General features: G+C 47.6%; 1 pseudogene; it reads left to right on the plus strand.

The window, feature by feature from the left end:
* Positions 1-3708: 3708 nt before the first annotated feature.
* LOC114224830 (endothelial differentiation-related factor 1 pseudogene) lies at positions 3709-4328 on the plus strand (annotated as a pseudogene).
* The last annotated feature ends 12130 nt before the right edge of the window (positions 4329-16458 follow it).

The following is a 16458-nucleotide window of genomic DNA, read 5'->3' on the forward strand; positions in this document are numbered from 1 at the left end:
CCTGACGTGGGGCTTGATCCCAGGACCCCGGGATCATGACCTGAGCCGAAGGCAGATGCTCAACCAACTGAGCCACCCAGGCGCCCCCCCCAATTTTTTTTTCAAAGCTATGTATGATAATTCGCCATAGATGAAAGAAAGGCCGCTTTTCTTTTCCTCCCTGCATCATCTTCGCAAAGCACGTGTGTCAGATTGAGAAGAGAGCTGGGTGCCAGGCCTGGCCTCCACGCTGGGGCTCTGGACGGCCACTATAATACCACGGACCTCCTTCCTCAGCTGTAAAATACCAGGAATTTGGACTCGCTCTGTGACTCTGTGTTCTTTTCAAAACTGTGTATGTGTGCAGGTATACTAACATTTTATTTTTATTTATTTTTTTAAAGATTTTATTTGAGAGAGCGAGAGAGAGATAACGAGAGAGAGAGAGAGAGCACAAGCGGGGGGGTGGGGAGGGGAGAGGCAGACTACCCAACAAGCAGGGAGCCCGATGTGGGACTCGATCCCAACACCCTGGGATCATGACCCGAGCCACCCAGTCGCCCATACTAACATTTTAAATGTGTCATTCAAACTTGAGCTCCTTTCCAATCTCTATTCAGGTTCCCTTTGTACTCCAGATATATTCTCCTGACACAGCTGTTCTCCTAATTCTTTTGGTCATAGTTCTGCACTGAAAAATGCTTTTTATGGAATTCTTGTTTGAGAGTCCCCCATCCAAATTAACACTTGCTCGCTCCCTAAATGAAATCAAATCACAAACATAAAACATAGCTGTACCTGTGTGCATCCAACTTTAGTATCTCAGTGTCCACGGATCCGTGATCTTCAGGGAGAACAGGGTTCATTTGGCTGGAGGCAAATGCTTTTGTTCTGTCTGGGAGACAAGATGAGTGAGGGGGAGGGAGGCATGTATATACCAGGAGGCAAAGCAGGCAGCATCTGTAGGTTCCAGCTGGGTCCACTTTAGTTCTGGAGGTGGATCAAATTCTGGGCCTGTCTGTGCTTTTGGACACCGATCTGCCATTTTCCTAATTCTGGAAAATTCCTAATCTGATCTATGACATTGACCAATGCCAATATAACATAATCTGACAGTTTTTCTAGCTTCTCTGGAGAAGGCATCCTGTAATGTGATTCTGGTCACATTTTCTGATCAGTAGATATTACGTAGATTTATTTATATTTCCATTTTGTCCTAAAAAAGGATTTAAGGCAGTTTGCAGGCAGGGTGTAAAACCATTGGCATCACTTAAGATTTCAGTTAAGACTGATTATGGTAAAGGACTTGGTTGATACAGTTGGGACCAGTCACCATCCCACCCACATGACAGGCTTGGCCACGCCAGCCACCAGCCTGTCATCACACAGATTGGATCTTTCTGAAACATTTTAGCAAGTTACTCTTCTAAAATATCTCCCTTTTGTCTTTCAACATTTGCTACTTAATTCAACATCTCTCGAACATCTATTGCATGAGAAGGACCAGGTTAAAGGTTATATGAAGAAGGCATAATTCTGGCCTTTAATATACCTGTTACCCAATTCAGGGGTCAGCAAATGATGGCTGGGGGCCCGATCTGCCCTACTGCCTGTTTTCATATGACCCTTCAAGCTACAAATGGTTTTTATATTTTTAAAGTGGTCAAAAAAATCAAAAGAAGAATACTTCATGTCAAGTGGAAATTATATTAAGTTCAAATTTCAGTGTCTGTAGATAAAGTTTTATTATAACGGGCCACACACATTTTCTTACGTGACCTCTGTGACACTTTCACATCACAACAGCAGAGTGGAGTCAGTGTGACAGAGACTGTTTGACCTGCAAAGTCTAAGGTATCAACTATTTGGTCCTTTCCAAAAAAAACAACAAAAAAATTTGCCAACCCCTTTTATATTCAACTAATCTATTGACTGTCCACTGTGTTCTTTCTTGGAGCTTGGTTCTACTGTTCTCCATGCTGGAGTTACAAAGGTCCTGTCCTAAGAGAGAGATGGAGTCTAATGCAGGAGAGAGACCTTCACAGTGACATCACAGACCTTAACAGGGACAACAGTGCGTTATTATAGATAGTAACCGTTCCTCATTCACACTTAGCGCTTTGTGCGTGCCAAGCACTACTCTCAGGATTGTATATGCATTAACCCACTTCATCTTCACTATAACCCTATGAAGCATTAGAAGAATTTTTAGAAGAGGGTATAATCATGACTTTTGTTCAGATAGATAAAACGAACACGTGTCAAAAATTTCATTAAATTCCTTAATTTGTGAGGGAACCTATAAAATGTTTTAAGTGGCTCAAAAGGGAACACAAGAACTTAAACACATAGAGAGAATAAGGAATTCTGAAATAAATGTATAAATAGATACAAAAAGGGGTGTATCCTCAAGGCAATAATCAATCACATTCTATCTGACACAGTTCATTTGCATTTCTATGGACAAAAATCATTTTCATTGGTATTAGTTTCTGACGATTTACAGAGCTGAAAAGAAGCTCAAAAAAGAGGGAGATAACACAGATGAGCAAGCTAATCACTGAGTTTTCTTTTTTTTTTTTTAGATTTTATTTATTTGTTAGAGTGAGCAAAGGTACAAGCAGGGGGAGCTGCAGGCAGAGGGAGAAGCAGGCTCCCTGCTGAGCAAGGAGCCTGATGCGGGACTCGATCCCAGGACCCTGGGATCATGACCTGAGCCGAAGGCAGACGCTTAATGACTGAGCCACCCAGGCGTCCCTAATCACTGAGTTTTCTTTGCCTATTTCAAAGTAGCAATTTTTTCTGACAGAACTCAGTCCTACAGGGTCCATAAAATATATTTTTTATAGACCGAAGATATCCTTGATGACACTATGTGTATTTCCTGTTTCCAGACTTCATGAACAGCTTCTAATAATTATCCCCATTTTATAGATGAGGAATCTACAGCAAGTAAACTCGTCCAATGTCCCAAGCTAGCATGTGGCAGAATCAGAGTTAAACATCATATGGGCCGGCTCAGCATGTCTATGCCCTGTGCATGTCATGAGTGATGCTCATCTGCACCATAGATTCCTTGGGCAGAACACCTAGAATCCGCACAGTCCCCATTGGGCACTCCCTTCTCTTCCATGAAAGAAAGCATTGAATGGGATGACTTTATGGGTGACTTAGTTATTACGGAGGAGTCTCCTCGATGAGATAGGATTAACTTGACTCTCCATTCCCTGCCTTATGGAAAATTCAATGTCCCCCCACCCCCAAGTTACTGAGAATTCTAGAGGCTTACCTTCTTACGCTGAACTTGGAGCTAGCTTCCTTCCTCCAGTGAATTCTTTTTTTTTTTTAAGGTTTCATATATTCATCTGACAGAGATAGCAAGAGCAGGAACACAAGCAGGGGGAGTGGGAGAGGGAGAAGCAGGCTTCCCGCCAAGCAGGGAGCCGGATGTGGGGCTTGATCCTAGGACCCTGGGACCAATGACCTGAGCCGAAGGCAGATGCCTAACAGCTGAGCCACCCAGGCGCCCCCCCTCCAGGGAATTCTTGTTCATCCTGAATCGAATGGCTATTTCTATATCTCTATACTTGTGTACCTTAGCATCTTTTTTAATCTTCACCAAAGTAATAACAACAGTAATAATAATTAAGAAATCTTGTGGATGGGGGGGCGGGTCTCAAGCAGCTGCCGCGGAGCAGCCGGACGGACCACCGGACCTGCCTGCCGGCCATGGCCCAGAACGACTGGGACACAGTGACGGTGCTGCGCAAGAAGGGCCCCACGGCCGCCCAGGCCAAGTCAAGCAGGCCATCTTAGCAGCTCAGAGACGAGGAGAGGATGTGGAGACTTCCAAGAAATGGGCCGCTGGCCAGAACAAACAGCATTCGATCACCAAGAACACAGCCAAGCTGGACCGGGAGACTGAGGAGCTGCACCATGACCGGGTGACCTTGAAGGTGGGCAAGGTGATCCAGCAGGGCTGGCAGAGCAAGGGGCTGACTCGGAAGGACTTGGCAACGAAAATCAACGAAAAGCCGCAAGTCATCGCAGACTACGAGAGTGGACGGGCCATTCCTAATAACCAGGTTCTGGGCAAAATCGAGAGAGCTATCGGCCTCAAGCTCCGGGGGAAGGATATCGGGAAGCCAACTGAGAAGGGGCCAAGGGCGAAATGAACACAAAGCCTCGAAATCAGTGCATTTCGGCTGATCTCGTCTGGCTGGTTGCCCTTGACCACCAGCACCAGCGTGGGTCTCTTCACGCGGCGGAGCGGAACGCGGGGCGTTAGCCCTGCCCAGGAACCCCCTCAACCCATACCTGCTGTCAAACAAACGAAACCTTGCAAAGTATTGCTTCTCCTGATTTTTTTTCCTTCCCATCCCCGGTGTCTGCCCCGTCTTGGGGTGGCTCCCCGGGGAGCTCTGAGCTGGCGGGGCTGTGGGGTGGGGCGGCCTGATCAGAAGAGAAGATGCCGTCTCCAGTCCGGCTTTTAGAGAAGCCAATAAACGATTGTTGTCCTTAAAAAAAAAAGAAAGAAAAAGAAATCTTGTGGATGGGGTGCTTGGGTGGCTCAGTCAGTGAGGCGTCTGCCTCCTGCTCAGGTTTGTGATCCTGGGGTCCTGGGATTGAGCCCTGCAGCATCAGGGGCTCCCTGCTCAGCGAGGAGTCTGCTTCTCCCTCTCCCTCCAGCATTCCCCCCTCCCCTTCCTCGTGCGCTCTCTCACTCAGTCACTCTCTCTCTCAAATAAAGAATAAAATCTTTAAAAAAAAGAAATCTTGTGGATGTAGAACTACTGCAGAACAGGAATGTGAAAACGTAAATTTGAGTATGAGACATGCCCAGTGATATCCAGTACTGATTGAGTAATAATTATGCTTATTATTTTTTAAATTTTTTATTGTTATGTTAATCACCATACATTACATCATTAGTTTTTGATGTAGAGTTCCATGATTCATTGTTTGTGCATAACACCCAGTGCTCCATGCAGAACGTGCCCTCTTTAATACCCATCACCAGGCTAACCCATCCCCCCCACCCCCTCCCCTCTAGAACCCTCAGTTTGTTTTTCAGAGTCCATCGTCTCTCATGGTAATTATGTTTATTATTAACACAATAAACTCCTCCATAAGAAATATCTGGGGCCCCGACTTTTCAATCCCAAAAAGGCAGGATTGCATTATTGTGAGGTTAATGACAGGACTGGGGTGAGCTTTGCTAGTTGCTGGCCTGGCATTCCAGAGGTCCAGCTGCGCTCGCTATCTGATTCCAACCTGTAGTCTGGCACCAACCACCTAGCGGCTCCTGACCACCCTGGACTATCAGTGGGGTGGATCTCTGGTCCAGCGGTTAGCTGGACTTCCCAGGATGGTGGTGGCAATTTCAGGAATCTCTTGGTTAGATGGTGCCAGGGAGATGGCACTGGGAGAACACCATGGATGCCAAACATTCCTTCTGTCTCCTGAGGCTGTGTCTCCCTTCTCTCACACTCTCCCCTCCCCCAGAGAAAATAAGAACCTTAGGCCAGCACAACAGTGTGAATGTTCTTAATGCTACTGAACTGTGCACTTAAAAATGATTAAAATAGTAAATTCTCAGGCGCCTGGGTGCCTCAGTTGGTTAAGCATCTGCATTCAGCAGGGAGTCTGCTTCTCCCCCTCCCTCTCTCTCTGCCCCTTCCCCCTGCTCATGTGCACTCGCAAGCACTCCTTCTCTCAAATAAATAAATAAAATCTTAAAAAAATAATAACTTCTATGTTATGTGTATTTTACCACAATTAAAATAAAAAGAATGTTAGCCCAACACTGGTTGAGAGTGGGAGATGGGCAGAGGATGGAAGCCAATTCTCTTCTATCTAAATTTGCTTTATTGCAAGGTGCATGGTGGGTTTTATAGATGTAAGCCAAGGTGACGTAACTCTGGAGTTCCCACTTCCAGTCACATTGTCAGGACCACACTACCATTCCACCTCTTGGTTTACCTATTTTCTTTTTTTTTTAAAGATTTTTTAAAATTTATTTATTTGAGAGAATGAGAGAGAGCACGAGAAGGGGGAGGGTCAGAGGGAGAAGCAGGCTCCCCGCTGAGCAGGGAGCCTGATGTGGGACTTGTCCCAGGACTCCAGGATCATGACCTGAGCTGAAGGCAGCCGCTCAACCAACTGAGCCACCCAGGCACCCCGGTTTACCTATTTTCAAGAACAACAGCAAATGAAAAAATATAAATTCCATCCTCTTTATTATGCAGAACAATTCCGTAATTCCTCCATTGGATCTGTCTTTTCAGGGTCTGTTCTTCGTCCCATCTTCTTTTTTTTTTTTAAGATTGTATTTATTTTTACGAGAGAGAGAGAGAGAGAGAGAGAGAGAGAGAGAGGACACAAGCAGGGAGGGAGGTGGCAGAGAGAGGAGCTGACTCTCCACTGAGCCAGGGGAGCCAGGGACACTGGGATCACGACCCTAAGCCGAAGGCAGACATTTAAAAAAAAAAACATACCTGAGGCACCCAGGGCGCCCTCTTTCATCCCATCTTTTAAAATCTAAATGTCCCTACAAGATATTTCCTAAACAAAAATAATTCTCTTTCACAGGAACTAGCAGCCCTGCAGAGGACTTTTTTTTTTTTTAAGAAGTTCAGTATTGAAAGATGACTTTGAATTGACTCTAATTTATATTTTCAAAACAATTGCTTTTAAACTGTAGTGCCTATGTATTAATAGTGAGTTACTTGCAATACAGCCCGAGTGACTGAGAAGTGCTGCTCTAATTTTCCAATTTTTCACAAGTGTTCAATTACAAATTGATTTCAAGGTTCAGGAGTACTGTTTCCACTCTTGTCTCCTCACGACCAGAGCTCCTGACAAAGCCTTGTTGAAGCAGCCCACTAAAATGAGCCTTCTCTCACAAACCTACTTTCTGGGACTTGGTATCGCAGAACTATCCTAAGATTGGTCGAACAAGTGTTTCTCCAGTGCTCTCCAGTGCTCTGCAGTACTGGTTTATGACCTTTGCCAGAAATGTTGGCCACGTTGTGATTTGATAGGAGACAAGCCCCAGGAGGCGCCGTGATTCAGCCCCCACGGGCGGGTGGTGAGAACTTAGAATGGAATGCTTTGTTTCCTAAACTTCCAAAGTTATCTGGTCAACCTTCTTGCCTCCTTTGTTTTGTTTTGATTTCTTTGCAAAAGTGAGACCCTGAAGGGCCACAGCTGCTATATGACCCCAAGTGACCACCTCAGTTAATTCCTCAAATTAGTGCCTCTGGTTTTAATGGTGCAGAAAAAGATCCAAGCTCAAAAAATCAAGGAAGAAAATTGGCAAAGTGAACCCACATTTGCCGGACTTCAAAATCCTGAGCCTTGCAAGGAGAGACCTATCCTCAGATGAGCAACTTGAAATGCTGGAGTGGCAATAAAGGAAAATGATTAATCAAAAGCTCCCCATCATGTAACTTACTGATCAAAATGATGTCACTTTCTGCTGATCAGAAAAGATTATTGCCCGAGGGCAAGACCCCAGAGATGCTCTCATCCCCCTCCCTTATTTTACAGATGAGAGATGTGGAGGGCACGGTGACCTGACCTGTCCCAAGGCCACACGGTAATGTTGTGGTGAGGGTAGGAACACTGAGGTATTCCTTCCATGAAACCACTTTCCCTTTCTTAATGAATAGAGGAAAAATAAAAGATGTCTCTAAGTTAAGTGGCTTGTGCTTTTGAAGATTATATTGTAGTCTCTGTGAATGGTGTCCCTGGAGTTGTGACCAGCCCATGTGGCTGTGCATAATAGCCCTGATAAGGGGACATGTTTTAAAACTGAGAGATGGGATGCCTGGGTGGCTCAGTCCGTTAAGCGTCTGCCTTCAGCTCAGGTCATGATCCCAGGGCCTTGGGATCAAGCCCCGCATCAGTCTCCCCTGCTCTGTGGGAGCCTGCTTTTCCCTCTGCCTGCCACTCCCACTACTTGTGCTCTCTCTGTAAAATAAATAAATAAAATCTTTAAAAATAAAAATAAAACTGAGAGATGAAGAGCGGGTACAAGGAAATTAGACAAGGCTTTCAACGGCAATGTTAGAAGAAAAGGCGTGAGGAGAAGTTAGTCTTGCGGCCCTGTTACAAGAGTTGGGTTCTTGGCAGAAGGGGATGTAATTTGCCTGCTTTTTATCTGTGACTGCCAGGCTGCTGTAAGGGTCACGGTTAGACAGCTGTCTCCCCCGCCCCCACCCCACCCCCACCCCCGTTTGCTGGGTCTTGGCGCTGGTGTTCTGCCTTCACTCTAAGCCTGTCTTGTTGGTCCTGAGTCACCTTCTCAGGACAGCTCTGGGCTCCCGCCGGCCGTGCCTGGATGGAACAATGATGGCTCGCCCTTCCTGACCCGCACTGCCTTCATTCATCTTAGTGGGCCTCGCTTTGGCTGCAGCCCAGGGAGATAACCTTGAGAAATGGAAATTCCAGGAAGTTGGGGAAATATTTTCACCAACAGCCAAAATTAGTTTGAATTTGAGTTGTTGAGAAATGGGGAACTTGGTGAGTGGAGAGAGAGTCGAGTTGAGGGTAGTGAGGGGAACAGAGTAGGAATCAGTCTGACTGACACTTGAAAGAAGTCACCTTACAATGTGAAAATAATTTGCAGAGGAATGTTTACACAATAACTAATCTAAAGAAAAAACAACTTACACACCGGAATCTAAATGTCACTTGGTTCCCAGAGGAATGAGCTCAGAAGCTAAAAGGAGAGGAGACTCTCCAACCATTAAATGTATTTTTTAAAGTCTCTGTTGGGTTTAAATTGGTTCCAGGAAGAACACAGGCTCTTATCCCAGGGGAGGTATCTGTGCAGATGCTAATAGAAGGGCTGAGAAGCTCAGCGTCCAGAATGGGGGTGGCTGGTGCAGAGGGCAGAAAGGTCAGCCAGAAATATTCTGTCAATGGTGGTTTCTGCCGATAAATTCAGCCAGATTTTGAGATCAAACATTTGGAACTTGAGAAACTCCCTCTGGGGGTTGCTTTTGTTTATCATACTTCCTGGCCATTGGAGTTCACGAAGAGTAATATCACTGGAAGAGCTTAGAAAATGGGTCCAAGTTTTTCAAAGGCACAATCTCAGGAATGGAAAACAGCTACGTGGTCAGCTTGAGAGGGTCATAAATAAACCCGAGTGGGCAGTCTCAGCGAGCACCGCGGGGCGGGGAAGGAAGTGAGGAATACAACTGCCCCACGGCAGGCGGCTCGCCGGTCACAGGAGAAAGAGGAACCGGGTTTCCTGGTTCCCAGTCTCCTTCTTTTATTATAAACTTGATCCTGTGGTATCGAAGTCAACCTTGTAAGTATAAAAATAGCTTTCAGAAATGATGTTGATGGATATACTAAGTGAACAAAGAGAAGCCTGATGTCCTTGGGCACCACACTCGCGTTCCGTGGAAGGCCATCGCATTTATTTATTTTTTTAAAGATTTTATTTATTTGTTTGAGAGAGAGAGCACATGAGGGGGGAGTGTCCGAGGGAGAAGCAGACTCCCTGCTGAGCAGGGAGCCCGATGCGGGACTCGATCTTGGGACTCCAGGATCATGGCCTGAGCCGAAAGCAGTCGCTTAAACCAACTGAGCCACCCAGGCGCCCAGGCCATCGCATTTAAAGGGAATGAGAAAGAGGCTGCCCCCGGGCCTGAGAGCAGGAGGAGCTCGGGGAGGTAAGGGCCGGCTGGGGAGGCCCCTCCTACCCACGCTATACTTTGAGGCGTCTCCTACTTCCCCGACCGCAAAGCCTCTGACTACACCCCCCCCCCCCCCCCCCCCCCCCCCCCCCCGCCTACAGCGCTACCTCTAGAGCTTCGTTTGCCTCTGAACACCCCTCTGTCCCTGCGTCTTACTGGGGGTGACTTAAGGGCAACACTGGTAATTGCTCCCACCCTTCTCTCCATTCCCTCCCCTCATCTTCACCTGCAACAACTCCCCCCACCGCCAACCCCGGCCCCCACACCATATCAAAAAGTGCCCAAGGTAAAAGTAAGTACTGGTCCGCTGCTGAGTCCTCAGCCAGTTGCATTCATTCAACAAACCTTCTCTGAGCTCCTTCTGCCGTCCAGGGCAGAATGCTCAATGTTAGGGATTCAAGGCCAGTCCTGGGCCCTCCGTAGCCAGGCGGGACGAGGCAGAGAGCAAAGCTCTAGGACTCCAGCTCTGGCGATGAGGTTTCCGAAGGAGGGTGTCTACGCAGGAGGGAAAACAAGGGGGCATGCTTTGTTTAGAGGCGGAGCAGGGGAGAGCCCTGTGGGGAAGATGCAGTGGAGAGGGGAGCGGGAAAAACTTGTGCAGAGGGTCGGGGTGAACGAGGTCGTCTCTGGGGACCGTGGGGATCTGGGGAGTAGCAGGACACCAAGCTGAAGGGCTAGATAGGCAGGGGTCAAACCATGAAGGGTTTGCCAACCAGGCACCCCAGAGTTTGGAGTTTGGACCTCGTGCCGGAGGAATTAGGGAACCGTGGAAGGCTTTCAAGCAGAAGAGACTGAGATGATCAGATTTGCGATTTAGAAAAGTCACCTGGGCCAGAGTGAGGAGAACAGATTGGTGGAGAGGCGAGCCTGGAGGCAAATTAGATTGGGATCCCCAAATGGTTTCTTAACCTTTGTCCCACTTTGGCAGTTTCTAAATTCTAGAGAAGGTAGACCCTGGGCAGAGAGGGGGCAGTGATCCCTCTGAGAATCCTACAGAGGGCCTCCCTACTGTTCTCACCACAGACTCCTAGGAGTCTTAGAGTCTGAGACACTTCCAACATACCCTGATGGCGGTGGTTCTCAAAGTGGGGTGCCCACAGGACAGCACTGTCACAGGAGAGCTGCAGAATGTGCCTTCTTGAGCCCCACCCCAGAGCTACTGAATCAGAGACCCTGGGGCCCAGCTGCCATGTCATCACCAGCTCCCCGGGTGGCTCTGAGGAAAGGCTAACGCGGGAGAACCACCACCCCGTGGGAGCACGCACTTCAAGGGGCTACGCGGGAGACCAGACCACGATGCTCAGCAAATTCTCTTTTTGGTTTTTTAAGAGAGAGAAAAGCTTCAGGCCCAGTTCACATCACTACCAAGCAGGTGAGACGTTCTAGGTGACAGACACAGAACTATGATAATCATCATTTATTTAATAAAAACTTAGCAGATGGTTTTCAAACCTACTACATGCATTGTACTCCCCGGGCAGAGGGAAGAGTGAATAGAAAAGGCGCAGGGTTCCTGCCTGCAGTAGAATTCTGACATTCTCCTCCTCCTCCTCATCTTCAAAAAACTTTTTCCTAATGCTGATAAGTCACTTATAAGAATCCGTGTATATGAGATCCCCCAAGACCTACTGAGCTCTGTGCCCTACGGTTCCTGCCCTCAGATGATTTACTGTCCACTTGAGTCGGAACTTGAGCCATCAGTCACCCACAGTAGCATACAATCTATGTGCTAAACTGGGGTGAGGCTAGGTCGGCCTTGTCCGTTTATTCAGGTGGTCTTCATTCTCACTCTTTCCCCAGAGTCCTGGTTTTCTTCCTTCTCCTTAATCCAGGTGGGAGCGATTCCATCCCACAAGACATACCAAGTCAGTCCTCTTTTGTCCTTCTTTGCTCTTACTGTACAGCAACTTCCCAGGCTCCTCCTCAGAGACTCCACAGGGGTTGCCAAGCCTGCCAGCCCTCACACAGCACCAGAATGAGGCCAGAGTTTCCCAGGAATTTTGACTCACACTCCCCGAGGCCGCTGAGTCAGGTGGCCCAGGCGGGGGCATCTGGCTGCACCTGTGCGCCGTGCGGAAGTTACGGTGCTCAGTGGTCAACCGTTCCTAGGAACTTGGGCCTCTTTGGGTTGGTCCCATGGAGGTGGGGGGAGCAGCCCTTGGGTGCTGACTCTAAGAACTCTGGTCTTGACCTCGGCAGCACGGGGCCCCCATTACCTATCTCCTGGAGGGAGTTACTGAGGATATGGCAACTGCTGGAGCAGCAGAGAACTCAAGGTGGGAAAGGAAAAGGCCTGTTCTATAAATAAACACCACCCCTGGACGATGCACTGTCTTCCCCACCCCCACCCCCAATCCGCCTTGTGACTATCAGAGCAGAGCAGCCCCAAGCCAGAGGCTTAGTGCAATCGCAAGGCCACAGCAGATACCCTGGTCCAGAAATACTCCTGGAGAGCTTTAGTCATTGAATAGGAGCCAGGAGGGCAACAAAAGAAGAGGGAGGAAGGGGAGAGAGCTGGAAGCCTGCTAGGGCTAGCTTGAAAATCGACCGCTGAAAAAAAAGCAAAAAGCCTGGCTTTCCTCCAGAATGTGAGCATCTATAGAGAGAGTGGAGCAGGGAGGGGAAAAGGGCGATTCCGACAAAGTACTCTTAGCTTTAGGGTGGTTAGTCTGAACCTCAGAACACAGATCTGTCCCCCCAAACATTGGAAAAAGAACCCCAAGAGCTGGAATTACCAGAAGTTTCGGAATCTCTATTAATATAATCACTGTCAGAATTACTGAAAGTTCAAAGAAGATGAGTTTTTGGCGCCTTTGCCATGGAGAATCCCCGAGAAGCAGAAAGCGAGAGCAAGACTCCTGCACTGCTAGAGCTGGGAGGTAGGTTAGTGTCTAGTCTCCTTGGATAGGCAGCCATTGAGCAAGATCATTTGTCGGAGGTGCTGAGGGTCCTGAGGACCCTGAGGGCTCTTTGGGCCCTTACCCTCTCTGAGAGCTCGCGCACTTCTGATTCGGGGCACAGGCAGATGGAAACCATGGGGAAGGGTGAGCGAGAGATGGAAAGCTCCGTGTGGAAGCCAGTTGCTTGAGCGCATTGCACCTAAACTAAGAAGGCCATAGTGTGCTGGTAGCAGTGGCCCTGATGATCCTGTGCATGTTCACCAGCTCGAGGGGAGGGCAGAGGGTGGATCAGCTTTACTGTCACCAGCAGAGACAACTTCCAGAGCAGCTTGGATGAATCATCTGGCGCACATGCATGCTCAAAACTGTTAAATATGGACGATGGGGGTGGGGAGCTGCTAACTAACAAAAGCTGAACTGGGGGGTACGTGATTTTTACACCAGGTGTGTCTAATTCCGTCTTCGGCGAATGAGTCTTTGGGTCCCTTTTAAGGGAACATTTTGAGTGACTTACCTAAAGACAGACAACGGCTAAACTTAGGACAGAAGGCAGAGACCCAAGTCACACAGGGCTATGTGGTTAATATAAGCAGCTAATCAAAAAACAAATGAGCTCATCGGGACACGGTCACACATTTTATTAACATCAAAGGCTATTAACATTTTTGCTTTACTTTCTAAAACCAAGCTTTAGGTTCTTCTTTCCAGAGTGAGTGTACGTTTACAGCTGATGCTCAGAGGACAGATTTGGAACACCGCGTGCCCTTGCCCACACTTCCCTTGGAACCTGCTTGGAGACAGGGTGTTGCATTGGGTGCGCAGTCGGTTTGACACATTGTGCCAGTTCTTACCCACAAAGGAGAGATAGAGACTTCAATTTTCCCTCCGAGGACACAGACTCTACCTCGGCAGAAAGTAAATATTAAAGAAGATTGTGATCAAGCAAATGGGAATACAAAAAATTCTGTCTTGGGGCGCCTGGGTGGCTCAGTCGTTAAGCGTCTGCCTTCGGCTCAGGTCATGATTCCAGGGTCCCGGGATCGAGCCCTGCGTCGGGCTCCCTGCTCGGCGGGAAGCCTGCTTCTCCCTCTCCCACTCCCCCTGCTTGCGTTCCCTCTCTCGCTGTGTCTCTCTCTGTCAAATAAATAAATAAAATCTTAAAAAAAAAAATTCTGTCTTGAGAGGTCCAGAGATTAAAAGCTAGCTAACAATAGCTAGAAAGGGCTTCTTGTGTGCAGTGGAGCTCTGTGAATATGGACTCAATGTTAGGTGATATTTAATCAATAGGAAATGTCTTGCTGTGATCTAAAAAGCTAAAGCTCAGTATGTCAGTCAAGCATTAGATATTTAGTATCAGTTTTTTAGGTGCAATGAACTGCATGGTCCCTTGCTCCTAAGACACCATATGTATCAAATTTGACTGGTGAGTCAAGAAGTTAATGTATGGAAGGTTGGGTGCCTGGGTGGTTCAGTTGGTTAAGCGACTGCCTTTGGCTCAGGTCACGATCCTGGAGTCCCGGAATCGAGTCCCGCGTCGGGCTCCCTGCTCAGTGGGGAGTCTGCTTCTCCCTCTGACCCTACCCCCTCTTGTGCTCTCTCTCTAAATAAATTAAATTAGGGCGCCTGGGTGGCTCAGTTGGTTGGGCGACTGCCTTCGGCTCAGGTCATGATCCCGGAGTCCCGGGATCGAGTCCCGCGTCGGGCTCCCTGCTCGGTAGGGGAGCCTGCTTCTCCCTCTGACCCTCCCCCCTCTCATGTACTCTCTCTCTCTCTCATTCTCTCTCTCTCTCAAATAAATAAATAAATCTTTAAAAATAAATAAATAAATTAATTAATTAATTAAATTAAATTAAATTAAAAAGAAGTTAATGTATGGAAGGCTAAAAAAAAATTAAAAGTCAATCGAAACTTTGTACTATTAAGTGAGGAGATACACTGACTTTAAGCTTCACCGAGAAGCTGCATGTGGCTGGCTGCTTAAAATGAAGTCACCACAATTAGGATTTATGGAAGGATGAGCCAACATAATTTGTAGTTTAAGTTTTCAAATCTTTCTTCAGAAATTGGTAATGATTACTTACAGCTCTTCTGAGCTCCAGCCTGCTGCGCTCTCCTAAGGATGGCTACTTGTGATCCTGGCTGGGTAAGCTGCTGCAGGTGGACCTGTCCCGGGAGCCGGAGATTTACTACCATCGGTCTTCTTCACCAGGAGCACATTCACCTTTGGTGTCCAATTACAACTTTTTTCAGCGAGAACTCATAAAAAAGCAGTTGGCGACAACAGTTCTTTTGACCCTGCACGGCAGCGGGCTCAGACCACAATCGTCCCGTATATATTTTCCAGGGCTCGGCAAAGCTGCCGCTCCTTCCTTCTTCCAGGTCAGTTTTGAATCACCTTCTTCCGAGATGCGGAGGCGGGGCAGGCCCACGTTCCAAATGCGTTCTTAGTACACGGCAGGCGCTTGGGATGAGCAGCAGAGAAACTACTCGGAGCTCTTGGCAGAGGCATTTCCGAATTCTCTTTACGTTCCTCTGCATGTGTCCCAGCCCATGAGAAGCAGACAACCTGATAGAAGCCACACATTGGCCTTCAACATCAAGGTCAAGAGACCCTGGAAAAAATCCACAGCGGGGACCGCCTGTAACACGTCATTCCGCTCTTGATGATACCGTCCTCCGCTATTTTCTAGTTACATCTCACGTATTAACGCATCAATTGACAAATATCAATTAAAGTCTTCTATAGATATAATCATGCTCTCCCTTCCCCAGATATAGGGAACAAGTTATTTGCTTTTTATTCTCCCCAGTGTTCACTCCACAGTGCTGACCAGGTAGCGGGGAGGTAGAAAGCGAGGAGCTCAGTCTCCAACAGTCCTGCACCCACTAGCTACTGGGTCCCTCATGCCACGTGTTACTGAGCAAGCACCACAGATGTGTCCAATGATGTGGCCAGGGCAGTATGCCAAGAGGTGTCTGACAAGGAAACAGGTTTCAAACAGCCTGCACCCCCCCTTAGATATTTGTACCGCTCAAACTCTTTCCCAGTTCCATCCTTACCAGTGAGAATCAACATGGTGATGCAGCTGATAGTGGGGATACTAATAGCTCAAACCCAGGTAGAGCCGCTGTAAGGCTCATCCGACATTTTCATTAACATTCTTACTGAGCTGGGGCACCTGGCTGGCTCAGTTGGTTAAGCGACTGTCTTCGGCTCAGATCATGGTCCTGGGGTCCTGGGATGGAGTCCCACGTCAGGATCCCTGCTCAACGGGGAGTCTGCGTCTCCCTCTGACCTTTTCCCGTCTTGTGCTCTCTCTCACTCTCTCTCTCTCTCTCAGATAAATAAATAAATAAATAAATAAATAAATAAATAAAATATTAAAAAAAAAAAAACATTCTTACTGAGCTCCATGCATCTGGGCTCTTACTCCTTGGGCAGAACTATTATGTGTAATCTAAATATGCACAATGGAGGGAAACTCATTCTCTTTCTACAACAAAGTAATCCAAGATCTACGCTAAGCGGTAGGAAATAAATGTGAGTAAAAGAGGCTCACGTGTAAACAGGGAAAGATGCAGACGAACTACGAAGTGCCATTAAGTGATACAGGGCTTGTGCTAGAAGTCTGTCCAGGACACGCTGAGGGCCCACAGGAGGGAACGGTCCATTCTGTTTGGAGGTGGCGATCAGGAAAAGATTGCACAGATGAGGTGACATTTGATCTTTGTCTTGAAAGATGAGTAGATGATGGGGTAAGGAATACTGCTCAGAAGAGACGAGTCATGAGTAAAGACATTGTGGTGAAATAGCAAAACCTTTCAGGGGATCCAGAAGTCACTTTGCATGGCCGAGGCATAAGGGC

This window comes from Eumetopias jubatus, unplaced genomic scaffold, assembly GCF_037043125.1.
Source record: "Eumetopias jubatus isolate StellerSeaLion01/CBP00866 unplaced genomic scaffold, mEumJub1_p1.0 scaffold_2, whole genome shotgun sequence".
Lineage (NCBI taxonomy): Eukaryota > Metazoa > Chordata > Mammalia > Carnivora > Otariidae > Eumetopias > Eumetopias jubatus.